At 47.0% G+C, this 9,952-nt stretch overlaps 45 non-coding genes across 45 annotated transcripts; all 45 read left to right on the top strand.

Annotated features, from left to right (window-relative positions):
* Positions 1 to 44: 44 nt before the first annotated feature.
* TRNAP-CGG (transfer RNA proline (anticodon CGG)) lies at positions 45 to 116 on the top strand. The gene has a single exon. It is a non-coding gene; the product is annotated as a tRNA-Pro (tRNA).
* A 249-nt stretch (positions 117 to 365) lies between these two features.
* On the top strand, positions 366 to 437 carry TRNAP-UGG (transfer RNA proline (anticodon UGG)). Its single transcript has one exon. It is a non-coding gene; the product is annotated as a tRNA-Pro (tRNA).
* An 88-nt stretch (positions 438 to 525) lies between these two features.
* Positions 526 to 597, top strand: TRNAP-UGG (transfer RNA proline (anticodon UGG)). Its single transcript has one exon. It is a non-coding gene; the product is annotated as a tRNA-Pro (tRNA).
* Positions 598 to 686: 89 nt separating this feature from the next.
* TRNAP-CGG (transfer RNA proline (anticodon CGG)) lies at positions 687 to 758 on the top strand. The gene has a single exon. It is a non-coding gene; the product is annotated as a tRNA-Pro (tRNA).
* An 89-nt stretch (positions 759 to 847) lies between these two features.
* On the top strand, positions 848 to 921 carry TRNAP-CGG (transfer RNA proline (anticodon CGG)). Its single transcript has one exon. It is a non-coding gene; the product is annotated as a tRNA-Pro (tRNA).
* An 86-nt stretch (positions 922 to 1,007) lies between these two features.
* TRNAP-UGG (transfer RNA proline (anticodon UGG)) lies at positions 1,008 to 1,079 on the top strand. The gene has a single exon. It is a non-coding gene; the product is annotated as a tRNA-Pro (tRNA).
* An 89-nt stretch (positions 1,080 to 1,168) lies between these two features.
* Positions 1,169 to 1,240, top strand: TRNAP-CGG (transfer RNA proline (anticodon CGG)). The gene has a single exon. It is a non-coding gene; the product is annotated as a tRNA-Pro (tRNA).
* An 88-nt stretch (positions 1,241 to 1,328) lies between these two features.
* Positions 1,329 to 1,400, top strand: TRNAP-UGG (transfer RNA proline (anticodon UGG)). Its single transcript has one exon. It is a non-coding gene; the product is annotated as a tRNA-Pro (tRNA).
* An 89-nt stretch (positions 1,401 to 1,489) lies between these two features.
* On the top strand, positions 1,490 to 1,563 carry TRNAP-CGG (transfer RNA proline (anticodon CGG)). Its single transcript has one exon. It is a non-coding gene; the product is annotated as a tRNA-Pro (tRNA).
* A 247-nt stretch (positions 1,564 to 1,810) lies between these two features.
* On the top strand, positions 1,811 to 1,882 carry TRNAP-UGG (transfer RNA proline (anticodon UGG)). Its single transcript has one exon. It is a non-coding gene; the product is annotated as a tRNA-Pro (tRNA).
* Positions 1,883 to 2,292: 410 nt separating this feature from the next.
* Positions 2,293 to 2,364, top strand: TRNAP-UGG (transfer RNA proline (anticodon UGG)). The gene has a single exon. It is a non-coding gene; the product is annotated as a tRNA-Pro (tRNA).
* Positions 2,365 to 2,452: 88 nt separating this feature from the next.
* On the top strand, positions 2,453 to 2,524 carry TRNAP-UGG (transfer RNA proline (anticodon UGG)). Its single transcript has one exon. It is a non-coding gene; the product is annotated as a tRNA-Pro (tRNA).
* Positions 2,525 to 2,613: 89 nt separating this feature from the next.
* Positions 2,614 to 2,685, top strand: TRNAP-CGG (transfer RNA proline (anticodon CGG)). Its single transcript has one exon. It is a non-coding gene; the product is annotated as a tRNA-Pro (tRNA).
* Positions 2,686 to 2,774: 89 nt separating this feature from the next.
* Positions 2,775 to 2,848, top strand: TRNAP-CGG (transfer RNA proline (anticodon CGG)). The gene has a single exon. It is a non-coding gene; the product is annotated as a tRNA-Pro (tRNA).
* An 86-nt stretch (positions 2,849 to 2,934) lies between these two features.
* Positions 2,935 to 3,006, top strand: TRNAP-UGG (transfer RNA proline (anticodon UGG)). The gene has a single exon. It is a non-coding gene; the product is annotated as a tRNA-Pro (tRNA).
* Positions 3,007 to 3,095: 89 nt separating this feature from the next.
* On the top strand, positions 3,096 to 3,167 carry TRNAP-CGG (transfer RNA proline (anticodon CGG)). The gene has a single exon. It is a non-coding gene; the product is annotated as a tRNA-Pro (tRNA).
* An 88-nt stretch (positions 3,168 to 3,255) lies between these two features.
* TRNAP-UGG (transfer RNA proline (anticodon UGG)) lies at positions 3,256 to 3,327 on the top strand. Its single transcript has one exon. It is a non-coding gene; the product is annotated as a tRNA-Pro (tRNA).
* Positions 3,328 to 3,416: 89 nt separating this feature from the next.
* TRNAP-CGG (transfer RNA proline (anticodon CGG)) lies at positions 3,417 to 3,490 on the top strand. Its single transcript has one exon. It is a non-coding gene; the product is annotated as a tRNA-Pro (tRNA).
* Positions 3,491 to 3,576: 86 nt separating this feature from the next.
* TRNAP-UGG (transfer RNA proline (anticodon UGG)) lies at positions 3,577 to 3,648 on the top strand. The gene has a single exon. It is a non-coding gene; the product is annotated as a tRNA-Pro (tRNA).
* A 411-nt stretch (positions 3,649 to 4,059) lies between these two features.
* On the top strand, positions 4,060 to 4,131 carry TRNAP-CGG (transfer RNA proline (anticodon CGG)). The gene has a single exon. It is a non-coding gene; the product is annotated as a tRNA-Pro (tRNA).
* Positions 4,132 to 4,220: 89 nt separating this feature from the next.
* On the top strand, positions 4,221 to 4,294 carry TRNAP-CGG (transfer RNA proline (anticodon CGG)). The gene has a single exon. It is a non-coding gene; the product is annotated as a tRNA-Pro (tRNA).
* Positions 4,295 to 4,380: 86 nt separating this feature from the next.
* On the top strand, positions 4,381 to 4,452 carry TRNAP-UGG (transfer RNA proline (anticodon UGG)). Its single transcript has one exon. It is a non-coding gene; the product is annotated as a tRNA-Pro (tRNA).
* Positions 4,453 to 4,862: 410 nt separating this feature from the next.
* Positions 4,863 to 4,934, top strand: TRNAP-CGG (transfer RNA proline (anticodon CGG)). Its single transcript has one exon. It is a non-coding gene; the product is annotated as a tRNA-Pro (tRNA).
* Positions 4,935 to 5,023: 89 nt separating this feature from the next.
* TRNAP-CGG (transfer RNA proline (anticodon CGG)) lies at positions 5,024 to 5,097 on the top strand. Its single transcript has one exon. It is a non-coding gene; the product is annotated as a tRNA-Pro (tRNA).
* An 86-nt stretch (positions 5,098 to 5,183) lies between these two features.
* On the top strand, positions 5,184 to 5,255 carry TRNAP-UGG (transfer RNA proline (anticodon UGG)). The gene has a single exon. It is a non-coding gene; the product is annotated as a tRNA-Pro (tRNA).
* An 89-nt stretch (positions 5,256 to 5,344) lies between these two features.
* Positions 5,345 to 5,416, top strand: TRNAP-UGG (transfer RNA proline (anticodon UGG)). Its single transcript has one exon. It is a non-coding gene; the product is annotated as a tRNA-Pro (tRNA).
* Positions 5,417 to 5,826: 410 nt separating this feature from the next.
* TRNAP-CGG (transfer RNA proline (anticodon CGG)) lies at positions 5,827 to 5,898 on the top strand. The gene has a single exon. It is a non-coding gene; the product is annotated as a tRNA-Pro (tRNA).
* Positions 5,899 to 5,987: 89 nt separating this feature from the next.
* TRNAP-CGG (transfer RNA proline (anticodon CGG)) lies at positions 5,988 to 6,061 on the top strand. Its single transcript has one exon. It is a non-coding gene; the product is annotated as a tRNA-Pro (tRNA).
* An 86-nt stretch (positions 6,062 to 6,147) lies between these two features.
* Positions 6,148 to 6,219, top strand: TRNAP-UGG (transfer RNA proline (anticodon UGG)). Its single transcript has one exon. It is a non-coding gene; the product is annotated as a tRNA-Pro (tRNA).
* An 89-nt stretch (positions 6,220 to 6,308) lies between these two features.
* TRNAP-CGG (transfer RNA proline (anticodon CGG)) lies at positions 6,309 to 6,380 on the top strand. Its single transcript has one exon. It is a non-coding gene; the product is annotated as a tRNA-Pro (tRNA).
* An 88-nt stretch (positions 6,381 to 6,468) lies between these two features.
* TRNAP-UGG (transfer RNA proline (anticodon UGG)) lies at positions 6,469 to 6,540 on the top strand. Its single transcript has one exon. It is a non-coding gene; the product is annotated as a tRNA-Pro (tRNA).
* Positions 6,541 to 6,629: 89 nt separating this feature from the next.
* On the top strand, positions 6,630 to 6,703 carry TRNAP-CGG (transfer RNA proline (anticodon CGG)). The gene has a single exon. It is a non-coding gene; the product is annotated as a tRNA-Pro (tRNA).
* A 247-nt stretch (positions 6,704 to 6,950) lies between these two features.
* Positions 6,951 to 7,022, top strand: TRNAP-UGG (transfer RNA proline (anticodon UGG)). The gene has a single exon. It is a non-coding gene; the product is annotated as a tRNA-Pro (tRNA).
* Positions 7,023 to 7,432: 410 nt separating this feature from the next.
* TRNAP-UGG (transfer RNA proline (anticodon UGG)) lies at positions 7,433 to 7,504 on the top strand. Its single transcript has one exon. It is a non-coding gene; the product is annotated as a tRNA-Pro (tRNA).
* Positions 7,505 to 7,593: 89 nt separating this feature from the next.
* Positions 7,594 to 7,665, top strand: TRNAP-CGG (transfer RNA proline (anticodon CGG)). The gene has a single exon. It is a non-coding gene; the product is annotated as a tRNA-Pro (tRNA).
* A 249-nt stretch (positions 7,666 to 7,914) lies between these two features.
* TRNAP-CGG (transfer RNA proline (anticodon CGG)) lies at positions 7,915 to 7,988 on the top strand. The gene has a single exon. It is a non-coding gene; the product is annotated as a tRNA-Pro (tRNA).
* Positions 7,989 to 8,235: 247 nt separating this feature from the next.
* On the top strand, positions 8,236 to 8,307 carry TRNAP-UGG (transfer RNA proline (anticodon UGG)). Its single transcript has one exon. It is a non-coding gene; the product is annotated as a tRNA-Pro (tRNA).
* Positions 8,308 to 8,717: 410 nt separating this feature from the next.
* TRNAP-UGG (transfer RNA proline (anticodon UGG)) lies at positions 8,718 to 8,789 on the top strand. Its single transcript has one exon. It is a non-coding gene; the product is annotated as a tRNA-Pro (tRNA).
* An 88-nt stretch (positions 8,790 to 8,877) lies between these two features.
* TRNAP-UGG (transfer RNA proline (anticodon UGG)) lies at positions 8,878 to 8,949 on the top strand. Its single transcript has one exon. It is a non-coding gene; the product is annotated as a tRNA-Pro (tRNA).
* An 89-nt stretch (positions 8,950 to 9,038) lies between these two features.
* TRNAP-CGG (transfer RNA proline (anticodon CGG)) lies at positions 9,039 to 9,110 on the top strand. Its single transcript has one exon. It is a non-coding gene; the product is annotated as a tRNA-Pro (tRNA).
* An 89-nt stretch (positions 9,111 to 9,199) lies between these two features.
* On the top strand, positions 9,200 to 9,273 carry TRNAP-CGG (transfer RNA proline (anticodon CGG)). The gene has a single exon. It is a non-coding gene; the product is annotated as a tRNA-Pro (tRNA).
* Positions 9,274 to 9,359: 86 nt separating this feature from the next.
* On the top strand, positions 9,360 to 9,431 carry TRNAP-UGG (transfer RNA proline (anticodon UGG)). The gene has a single exon. It is a non-coding gene; the product is annotated as a tRNA-Pro (tRNA).
* Positions 9,432 to 9,520: 89 nt separating this feature from the next.
* Positions 9,521 to 9,592, top strand: TRNAP-CGG (transfer RNA proline (anticodon CGG)). Its single transcript has one exon. It is a non-coding gene; the product is annotated as a tRNA-Pro (tRNA).
* An 88-nt stretch (positions 9,593 to 9,680) lies between these two features.
* On the top strand, positions 9,681 to 9,752 carry TRNAP-UGG (transfer RNA proline (anticodon UGG)). The gene has a single exon. It is a non-coding gene; the product is annotated as a tRNA-Pro (tRNA).
* Positions 9,753 to 9,841: 89 nt separating this feature from the next.
* On the top strand, positions 9,842 to 9,915 carry TRNAP-CGG (transfer RNA proline (anticodon CGG)). The gene has a single exon. It is a non-coding gene; the product is annotated as a tRNA-Pro (tRNA).
* The last annotated feature ends 37 nt before the right edge of the window (positions 9,916 to 9,952 follow it).

Raw genomic sequence — 9,952 nt, forward strand, 5'->3', positions numbered from 1 at the left:
TAAATTGAAGGACTACGAGCTGAGCATGTTTCAGTGTCATACATGGTCCGTTGGTCTAGGGGTATGGTACTCGCTTCGGGTGTGAGTGGTCCCGGGTTCAAATCCCGGACGGACCCGAGTTTTTGCAGAGGTAATTTAGTGACTATTCAAATGCAACTAGTTATATTGTAGGCCTACGAGTTGAGCATGTTTCAGTGTCATACATGGTCCGTTGGCCTAGGGGTATGATACTCGCTTCGGGTGCGAGTGGTCCCGGGGTCAAATCCCGGACGGATCCGAGTTTTTGCAGAGGTAATTTAGTGACTATTTAAATGCAACTAACTACAGGGTAGGCCTATGAGTTGAGCATGTTTTATTTCATACATGGTCCGTTGGTCTAGGGGTATGATACTCGCTTTGGGTGTGAGTGGTCCCGGGTTCAAATCCCGGACGGACCCGAGTTTTTGCAGAGGTAATTTATTGACTATTTAAATGCAACTAACTACAGGGTAGGCCTATGAGTTGAGCATGTTTTATTTCATACATGGTCCGTTGGTCTAGGGGTATGATACTCGCTTTGGGTGTGAGTGGTCCCGGGTTCAAATCCCGGACGGACCCGAGTTTTTGCAGAGGTAATTTAGTGACTATTTAAATGCAACTAGTTATATTGTAGGCCTACGAGTTGAGCATGTTTCAGTGTCATACATGGTCCGTTGGTCTAGGGGTATGGTACTCGCTTCGGGTGTGAGTGGTCCCGGGTTCAAATCCCGGACGGACCCGAGTTTTTGCAGAGGTAATTTGGTGACTATTCAAATGCAACGAGTTAAATTGAAGGACTACGAGCTGAGCATGTTTCAGTGTCATACTTCGTCCGTTGGTCTAGGGGTATGATACTCGCTTCGGGTGTGAGTGGTCCCGGGTTCAAATCCCGGACGGACCCGAGTTTTTGCAGAGGTAATTTAGTGACTATTTAAATGCAACTAACTACAGGGTAGGCCTATGAGTTGAGCATGTTTTATTTCATACATGGTCCGTTGGTCTAGGGGTATGATACTCGCTTTGGGTGTGAGTGGTCCCGGGTTCAAATCCCGGACGGACCCGAGTTTTTGCAGAGGTAATTTAGTGACTGTTCAAATGCTACTAGTTCTATTGTAGGCCTACGAGTTGAGCATGTTTCAGTGTCATACATGGTCCGTTGGCCTAGGGGTATGATACTCGCTTCGGGTGTGAGTGGTCCCGGGTTCAAATCCCGGACGGACCCGAGCTTTTGCAGTGGTAATTTAGTGACTATTTAAATGCAACTAACTACAGGGTAGGCCTATGAGTTGAGCATGTTTTATTTCATACATGGTCCGTTGGTCTAGGGGTATGATACTCGCTTTGGGTGTGAGTGGTCCCGGGTTCAAATCCCGGACGGACCCGAGTTTTTGCAGAGGTAATTTGGTGACTATTCAAATGCAACGAGTTAAATTGAAGGACTACGAGCTGAGCATATTTCAGTGTCATACTTCGTCCGTTGGTCTAGGGGTATGATACTCGCTTCGGGTGTGAGTGGTCCCGGGTTCAAATCCCGGACGGACCCGAGTTTTTGCAGAGGTAATTTAGTGACTATTTAAATGCAACTAGTTAAATTGTAGGACTTCGAGCTGAGCATGTTTCAGTGTCATACTTCGTCCGTTGTTCCAGGGGTATGATACTCGCTTCGGGTGTGAGTGGTCCCGGGTTCAAATCCCGGACGGACCCGAGTTTTTGCAGAGGTAATTTAGTGACTATTTAAATGCAACTAACTACAGGGTAGGCCTATGAGTTGAGCATGTTTTATTTCATACATGGTCCGTTGGTCTAGGGGTATGATACTCGCTTTGGGTGTGAGTGGTCCCGGGTTCAAATCCCGGACGGACCCGAGTTTTTGCAGAGGTAATTTAGTGACTATTCAAATGCAACGAGTTAAATTGAAGGACTACGAGCTGAGCATGTTTCAGTGTCATACATGGTCCGTTGGTCTAGGGGTATGGTACTCGCTTCGGGTGTGAGTGGTCCCGGGTTGAAATCCCGGACGGACCCGAATTTTTGCAGAGGTAATTTAGTGACTATTCAAATGCAACTAGTTATATTGTAGGCCTACGAGTTGAGCATGTTTCAGTGTCATACATGGTCCGTTGGCCTAGGGGTATGATACTCGCTTCGGGTGCGAGTGGTCCCGGGGTCAAATCCCGGACGGACCCGAGTTTTTGCAGAGGTAATTTATTGACTATTTAAATGCAACTAACTACAGGGTAGGCCTATGAGTTGAGCATGTTTTATTTCATACATGGTCCGTTGGTCTAGGGGTATGATACTCGCTTTGGGTGTGAGTGGTCCCGGGTTCAAATCCCGGACGGACCCGAGTTTTTGCAGAGGTAATTTATTGACTATTTAAATGCAACTAACTACAGGGTAGGCCTATGAGTTGAGCATGTTTTATTTCATACATGGTCCGTTGGTCTAGGGGTATGATACTCGCTTTGGGTGTGAGTGGTCCCGGGTTCAAATCCCGGACGGACCCGAGTTTTTGCAGAGGTAATTTAGTGACTATTTAAATGCAACTAGTTATATTGTAGGCCTACGAGTTGAGCATGTTTCAGTGTCATACATGGTCCGTTGGTCTAGGGGTATGGTACTCGCTTCGGGTGTGAGTGGTCCCGGGTTCAAATCCCGGACGGACCCGAGTTTTTGCAGAGGTAATTTGGTGACTATTCAAATGCAACGAGTTAAATTGAAGGACTACGAGCTGAGCATGTTTCAGTGTCATACTTCGTCCGTTGGTCTAGGGGTATGATACTCGCTTCGGGTGTGAGTGGTCCCGGGTTCAAATCCCGGACGGACCCGAGTTTTTGCAGAGGTAATTTAGTGACTATTTAAATGCAACTAACTACAGGGTAGGCCTATGAGTTGAGCATGTTTTATTTCATACATGGTCCGTTGGTCTAGGGGTATGATACTCGCTTTGGGTGTGAGTGGTCCCGGGTTCAAATCCCGGACGGACCCGAGTTTTTGCAGAGGTAATTTAGTGACTGTTCAAATGCTACTAGTTCTATTGTAGGCCTACGAGTTGAGCATGTTTCAGTGTCATACATGGTCCGTTGGCCTAGGGGTATGATACTCGCTTCGGGTGTGAGTGGTCCCGGGTTCAAATCCCGGACGGACCCGAGCCTTTGCAGTGGTAATTTAGTGACTATTTAAATGCAACTAACTACAGGGTAGGCCTATGAGTTGAGCATGTTTTATTTCATACATGGTCCGTTGGTCTAGGGGTATGATACTCGCTTTGGGTGTGAGTGGTCCCGGGTTCAAATCCCGGACGGACCCGAGTTTTTGCAGAGGTAATTTAGTGACTATTTAAATGCAACTAGTTATATTGTAGGCCTACGAGTTGAGCATGTTTCAGTGTCATACTTCGTCCGTTGGTCTAGGGGTATGATACTCGCTTCGGGTGTGAGTGGTCCCGGGTTCAAATCCCGGACGGACCCGAGTTTTTGCAGAGGTAATTTAGTGACTATTTAAATGCAACTAACTACAGGGTAGGCCTATGAGTTGAGCATGTTTTATTTCATACATGGTCCGTTGGTCTAGGGGTATGATACTCGCTTTGGGTGTGAGTGGTCCCGGGTTCAAATCCCGGACGGACCCGAGTTTTTGCAGAGGTAATTTAGTGACTATTTAAATGCAACTAGTTAAATTGAAGGACTACGAGCTGAGCATGTTTCAGTGTCATACTTCGTCCGTTGGTCTAGGGGTATGATACTCGCTTCGGGTGTGTGTGGTCCCGGGTTCAAATCCCGGACGGACTCGAGTTTTTGCAGAGGTAATTTAGTGACTATTTAAATGCAACTAGTTAAATTGTAGGACTTCGAGCTGAGCATGTTTCAGTGTCATACTTCGTCCGTTGTTCCAGGGGTATGATACTCGCTTCGGGTGTGAGTGGTCCCGGGTTCAAATCCCGGACGGACCCGAGTTTTTGCAGAGGTAATTTAGTGACTATTTAAATGCAACTAGTTATATTGTAGGCCTACGAGTTGAGCATGTTTCAGTGTCATACATGGTCCGTTGGTCTAGGGGTATGGTACTCGCTTCGGGTGTGAGTGGTCCCGGGTTCAAATCCCGGACGGACCCGAGTTTTTGCAGAGGTAATTTGGTGACTATTCAAATGCAACGAGTTAAATTGAAGGACTACGAGCTGAGCATGTTTCAGTGTCATACTTCGTCCGTTGGTCTAGGGGTATGATACTCGCTTCGGGTGTGAGTGGTCCCGGGTTCAAATCCCGGACGGACCCGAGTTTTTGCAGAGGTAATTTAGTGACTATTTAAATGCAACTAACTACAGGGTAGGCCTATGAGTTGAGCATGTTTTATTTCATACATGGTCCGTTGGTCTAGGGGTATGATACTCGCTTTGGGTGTGAGTGGTCCCGGGTTCAAATCCCGGACGGACCCGAGTTTTTGCAGAGGTAATTTAGTGACTATTTAAATGCAACTAGTTAAATTGAAGGACTACGAGCTGAGCATGTTTCAGTGTCATACTTCGTCCGTTGGTCTAGGGGTATGATACTCGCTTCGGGTGTGTGTGGTCCCGGGTTCAAATCCCGGACGGACCCGAGTTTTTGCAGAGGTAATTTAGTGACTATTTAAATGCAACTAACTACAGGGTAGGCCTATGAGTTGAGCATGTTTTATTTCATACATGGTCCGTTGGTCTAGGGGTATGATACCTGCTTTGGGTGTGAGTGGTCCCGGGTTCAAATCCCGGACGGACCCGAGTTTTTGCAGAGGTAATTTAGTGACTATTTAAATGCAACTAGTTATATTGTAGGCCTACGAGTTGAGCATGTTTCAGTGTCATACATGGTCCGTTGGTCTAGGGGTATGGTACTCGCTTCGGGTGTGAGTGGTCCCGGGTTCAAATCCCGGACGGACCCGAGTTTTTGCAGAGGTAATTTGGTGACTATTCAAATGCAACGAGTTAAATTGAAGGACTACGAGCTGAGCATGTTTCAGTGTCATACTTCGTCCGTTGGTCTAGGGGTATGATACTCGCTTCGGGTGTGAGTGGTCCCGGGTTCAAATCCCGGACGGACCCGAGTTTTTGCAGAGGTAATTTAGTGACTATTTAAATGCAACTAACTACAGGGTAGGCCTATGAGTTGAGCATGTTTTATTTCATACATGGTCCGTTGGTCTAGGGGTATGATACTCGCTTTGGGTGTGAGTGGTCCCGGGTTCAAATCCCGGACGGACCCGAGTTTTTGCAGAGGTAATTTAGTGACTGTTCAAATGCTACTAGTTCTATTGTAGGCCTACGAGTTGAGCATGTTTCAGTGTCATACATGGTCCGTTGGTCTAGGGGTATGATACTCGCTTTGGGTGTGAGTGGTCCCGGGTTCAAATCCCGGACGGACCCGAGTTTTTGCAGAGGTAATTTAGTGACTATTTAAATGCAACTAGTTAAATTGAAGGACTACGAGCTGAGCATGTTTCAGTGTCATACTTCGTCCGTTGGTCTAGGGGTATGATACTCGCTTCGGGTGTGTGTGGTCCCGGGTTCAAATCCCGGACGGACCCGAGTTTTTGCAGAGGTAATTTAGTGACTATTTAAATGCAACTAACTACAGGGTAGGCCTATGAGTTGAGCATGTTTTATTTCATACATGGTCCGTTGGTCTAGGGGTATGATACCTGCTTTGGGTGTGAGTGGTCCCGGGTTCAAATCCCGGACGGACCCGAGTTTTTGCAGAGGTAATTTAGTGACTATTTAAATGCAACTAGTTATATTGTAGGCCTACGAGTTGAGCATGTTTCAGTGTCATACATGGTCCGTTGGTCTAGGGGTATGGTACTCGCTTCGGGTGTGAGTGGTCCCGGGTTCAAATCCCGGACGGACCCGAGTTTTTGCAGAGGTAATTTGGTGACTATTCAAATGCAACGAGTTAAATTGAAGGACTACGAGCTGAGCATGTTTCAGTGTCATACTTCGTCCGTTGGTCTAGGGGTATGATACTCGCTTCGGGTGTGAGTGGTCCCGGGTTCAAATCCCGGACGGACCCGAGTTTTTGCAGAGGTAATTTAGTGACTATTTAAATGCAACTAACTACAGGGTAGGCCTATGAGTTGAGCATGTTTTATTTCATCCATGGTCCGTTGGTCTAGGGGTATGATACTCGCTTTGGGTGTGAGTGGTCCCGGGTTCAAATCCCGGACGGACCCGAGTTTTTGCAGAGGTAATTTAGTGACTGTTCAAATGCTACTAGTTCTATTGTAGGCCTACGAGTTGAGCATGTTTCAGTGTCATACATGGTCCGTTGGCCTAGGGGTATGATACTCGCTTCGGGTGTGAGTGGTCCCGGGTTCAAATCCCGGACGGACCCGAGCTTTTGCAGTGGTAATTTAGTGACTATTTAAATGCAACTAACTACAGGGTAGGCCTATGAGTTGAGCATGTTTTATTTCATACATGGTCCGTTGGTCTAGGGGTATGATACTCGCTTTGGGTGTGAGTGGTCCCGGGTTCAAATCCCGGACGGACCCGAGTTTTTGCAGAGGTAATTTGGTGACTATTCAAATGCAACGAGTTAAATTGAAGGACTACGAGCTGAGCATGTTTCAGTGTCATACTTCGTCCGTTGGTCTAGGGGTATGATACTCGCTTCGGGTGTGAGTGGTCCCGGGTTCAAATCCCGGACGGACCCGAGTTTTTGCAGAGGTAATTTAGTGACTATTTAAATGCAACTAGTTAAATTGTAGGACTTCGAGCTGAGCATGTTTCAGTGTCATACTTCGTCCGTTGTTCCAGGGGTATGATACTCGCTTCGGGTGTGAGTGGTCCCGGGTTCAAATCCCGGACGGACCCGAGTTTTTGCAGAGGTAATTTAGTGACTATTTAAATGCAACTAACTACAGGGTAGGCCTATGAGTTGAGCATGTTTTATTTCATACATGGTCCGTTGGTCTAGGGGTATGATACTCGCTTTGGGTGTGAGTGGTCCCGGGTTCAAATCCCGGACGGACCCGAGTTTTTGCAGAGGTAATTTAGTGACTATTCAAATGCAACGAGTTAAATTGAAGGACTACGAGCTGAGCATGTTTCAGTGTCATACATGGTCCGTTGGTCTAGGGGTATGGTACTCGCTTCGGGTGTGAGTGGTCCCGGGTTGAAATCCCGGACGGACCCGAGTTTTTGCAGAGGTAATTTAGTGACTATTCAAATGCAACTAGTTATATTGTAGGCCTACGAGTTGAGCATGTTTCAGTGTCATACATGGTCCGTTGGCCTAGGGGTATGATACTCGCTTCGGGTGCGAGTGGTCCCGGGGTCAAATCCCGGACGGACCCGAGTTTTTGCAGAGGTAATTTAGTGACTATTTAAATGCAACTAACTACAGGGTAGGCCTATGAGTTGAGCATGTTTTATTTCATACATGGTCCGTTGGTCTAGGGGTATGATACTCGCTTTGGGTGTGAGTGGTCCCGGGTTCAAATCCCGGACGGACCCGAGTTTTTGCAGAGGTAATTTAGTGACTATTCAAATGCAACGAGTTAAATTGAAGGACTACGAGCTGAGCATGTTTCAGTGTCATACATGGTCCGTTGGTCTAGGGGTATGGTACTCGCTTCGGGTGTGAGTGGTCCCGGGTTCAAATCCCGGACGGACCCGAGTTTTTGCAGAGGTAATTTAGTGACTATTTAAATGCAACTAACTACAGGGTAGGCCTATGAGTTGAGCATGTTTTATTTCATACATGGTCCGTTGGTCTAGGGGTATGATACCTGCTTTGGGTGTGAGTGGTCCCGGGTTCAAATCCCGGACGGACCCGAGTTTTTGCAGAGGTAATTTAGTGACTGTTCAAATGCAACGAGTTAAATTGAAGGACTACGAGCTGAGCATGTTTCAGTGTCATACTTCGTCCGTTGGTCTAGGGGTATGATACTCGCTTCGGGTGTGAGTGGTCCCGGGTTCAAATCCCGGACGGACCCGAGTTTTTGCAGAGGTAATTTAGTGACTATTTAAATGCAACTAGTTAAATTGTAGGACTTCGAGCTGAGCATGTTTCAGTGTCATACTTCGTCCGTTGTTCCAGGGGTATGATACTCGCTTCGGGTGTGAGTGGTCCCGGGTTCAAATCCCGGACGGACCCGAGTTTTTGCAGAGGTAATTTAGTGACTATTTAAATGCAACTAACTACAGGGTAGGCCTATGAGTTGAGCATGTTTTATTTCATACATGGTCCGTTGGTCTAGGGGTATGATACTCGCTTTGGGTGTGAGTGGTCCCGGGTTCAAATCCCGGACGGACCCGAGTTTTTGCAGAGGTAATTTAGTGACTATTCAAATGCAACGAGTTAAATTGAAGGACTACGAGCTGAGCATGTTTCAGTGTCATACATGGTCCGTTGGTCTAGGGGTATGGTACTCGCTTCGGGTGTGAGTGGTCCCGGGTTGAAATCCCGGACGGACCCGAGTTTTTGCAGAGGTAATTTAGTGACTATTCAAATGCAACTAGTTATATTGTAGGCCTACGAGTTGAGCATGTTTCAGTGTCATACATGGTCCGTTGGCCTAGGGGTATGATACTCGCTTCGGGTGCGAGTGGTCCCGGGGTCAAATCCCGGACGGACCCGAGTTTTTGCAGAGGTAATTTAGTGACTATTTAAATGCAACTAACTACAGGGTAGGCCTATGAGTTGAGCATGTTTTATTTCATACATGGTCCGTTGGTCTAGGGGTATGATACTCGCTTTGGGTGTGAGTGGTCCCGGGTTCAAATCCCGGACGGACCCGAGTTTTTGCAGAGGTAATTTATTGACTATTTAAATGCAACTAACTACAGGGTAGGCCTATGAGTTGAGCATGTTTTATTTCATACATGGTCCGTTGGTCTAGGGGTATGATACTCGCTTTGGGTGTGAGTGGTCCCGGGTTCAAATCCCGGACGGACCCGAGTTTTTGCAGAGGTAATTTAGTGACTATTTAAATGCAACTAGTTATATTGTAGGCCTACGAGTTGAGCATGTTTCAGTGTCATACATGGTCCGTTGGTCTAGGGGTATGGTACTCGCTTCGGGTGTGAGTGGTCCCGGGTTCAAATCCCGGACGGACCCGAGTTTTTGCAGAGGTAATTTGGTGACTATTCAAATGCAACGAGTTAAATTGAAGGACTACGAGCTGAGCATGTTTCAGTGTCATACTTCGTCCGTTGGTCTAGGGGTATGATACTCGCTTCGGGTGTGAGTGGTCCCGGGTTCAAATCCCGGACGGACCCGAGTTTTTGCAGAGGTAATTTAGTGACTATTTAAATGCAACTAACTACAGGGTAGGCCTATGAGTTGAGCATGTTTTATTTCATACATGGTCCGTTGGTCTAGGGGTATGATACTCGCTTTGGGTGTGAGTGGTCCCGGGTTCAAATCCCGGACGGACCCGAGTTTTTGCAGAGGTAATTTAGTGACTGTTCAAATGCTACTAGTTCTATTGTAGGCCTACGAGTTGAGCATGTTTCAGTGTCATACATGGTCCGTTGGCCTAGGGGTATGATACTCGCTTCGGGTGTGAGTGGTCCCGGGTTCAAATCCCGGACGGACCCGAGCTTTTGCAGTGGTAATTTAGTGACTATTTAAATGCAACTAACTACAGGGTAGGCCTATGAGTTGAGCATGTTTTATTTCATACATGGTCCGTTGGTCTAGGGGTATGATACTCGCTTTGGGTGTGAGTGGTCCCGGGTTCAAATCCCGGACGGACCCGAGTTTTTGCAGAGGTAATTTAGTGACTATTTAAATGCAACTAGTTATATTGTAGGCCTACGAGTTGAGCATGTTTCAGTGTCATACTTCGTCCGTTGGTCTAGGGGTATGATACTCGCTTCGGGTGTGAGTGGTCCCGGGTTCAAATCCCGGACGGACCCGAGTTTTTGCAGAGGTAATTTAGTGACTATTTAAATGCA

This window comes from Phalangium opilio, unplaced genomic scaffold, assembly GCF_054372755.1.
Source record: "Phalangium opilio isolate 3A_F unplaced genomic scaffold, DU_Popi_V2 ptg000094l_1, whole genome shotgun sequence".
NCBI lineage: Eukaryota > Metazoa > Arthropoda > Arachnida > Opiliones > Phalangiidae > Phalangium > Phalangium opilio.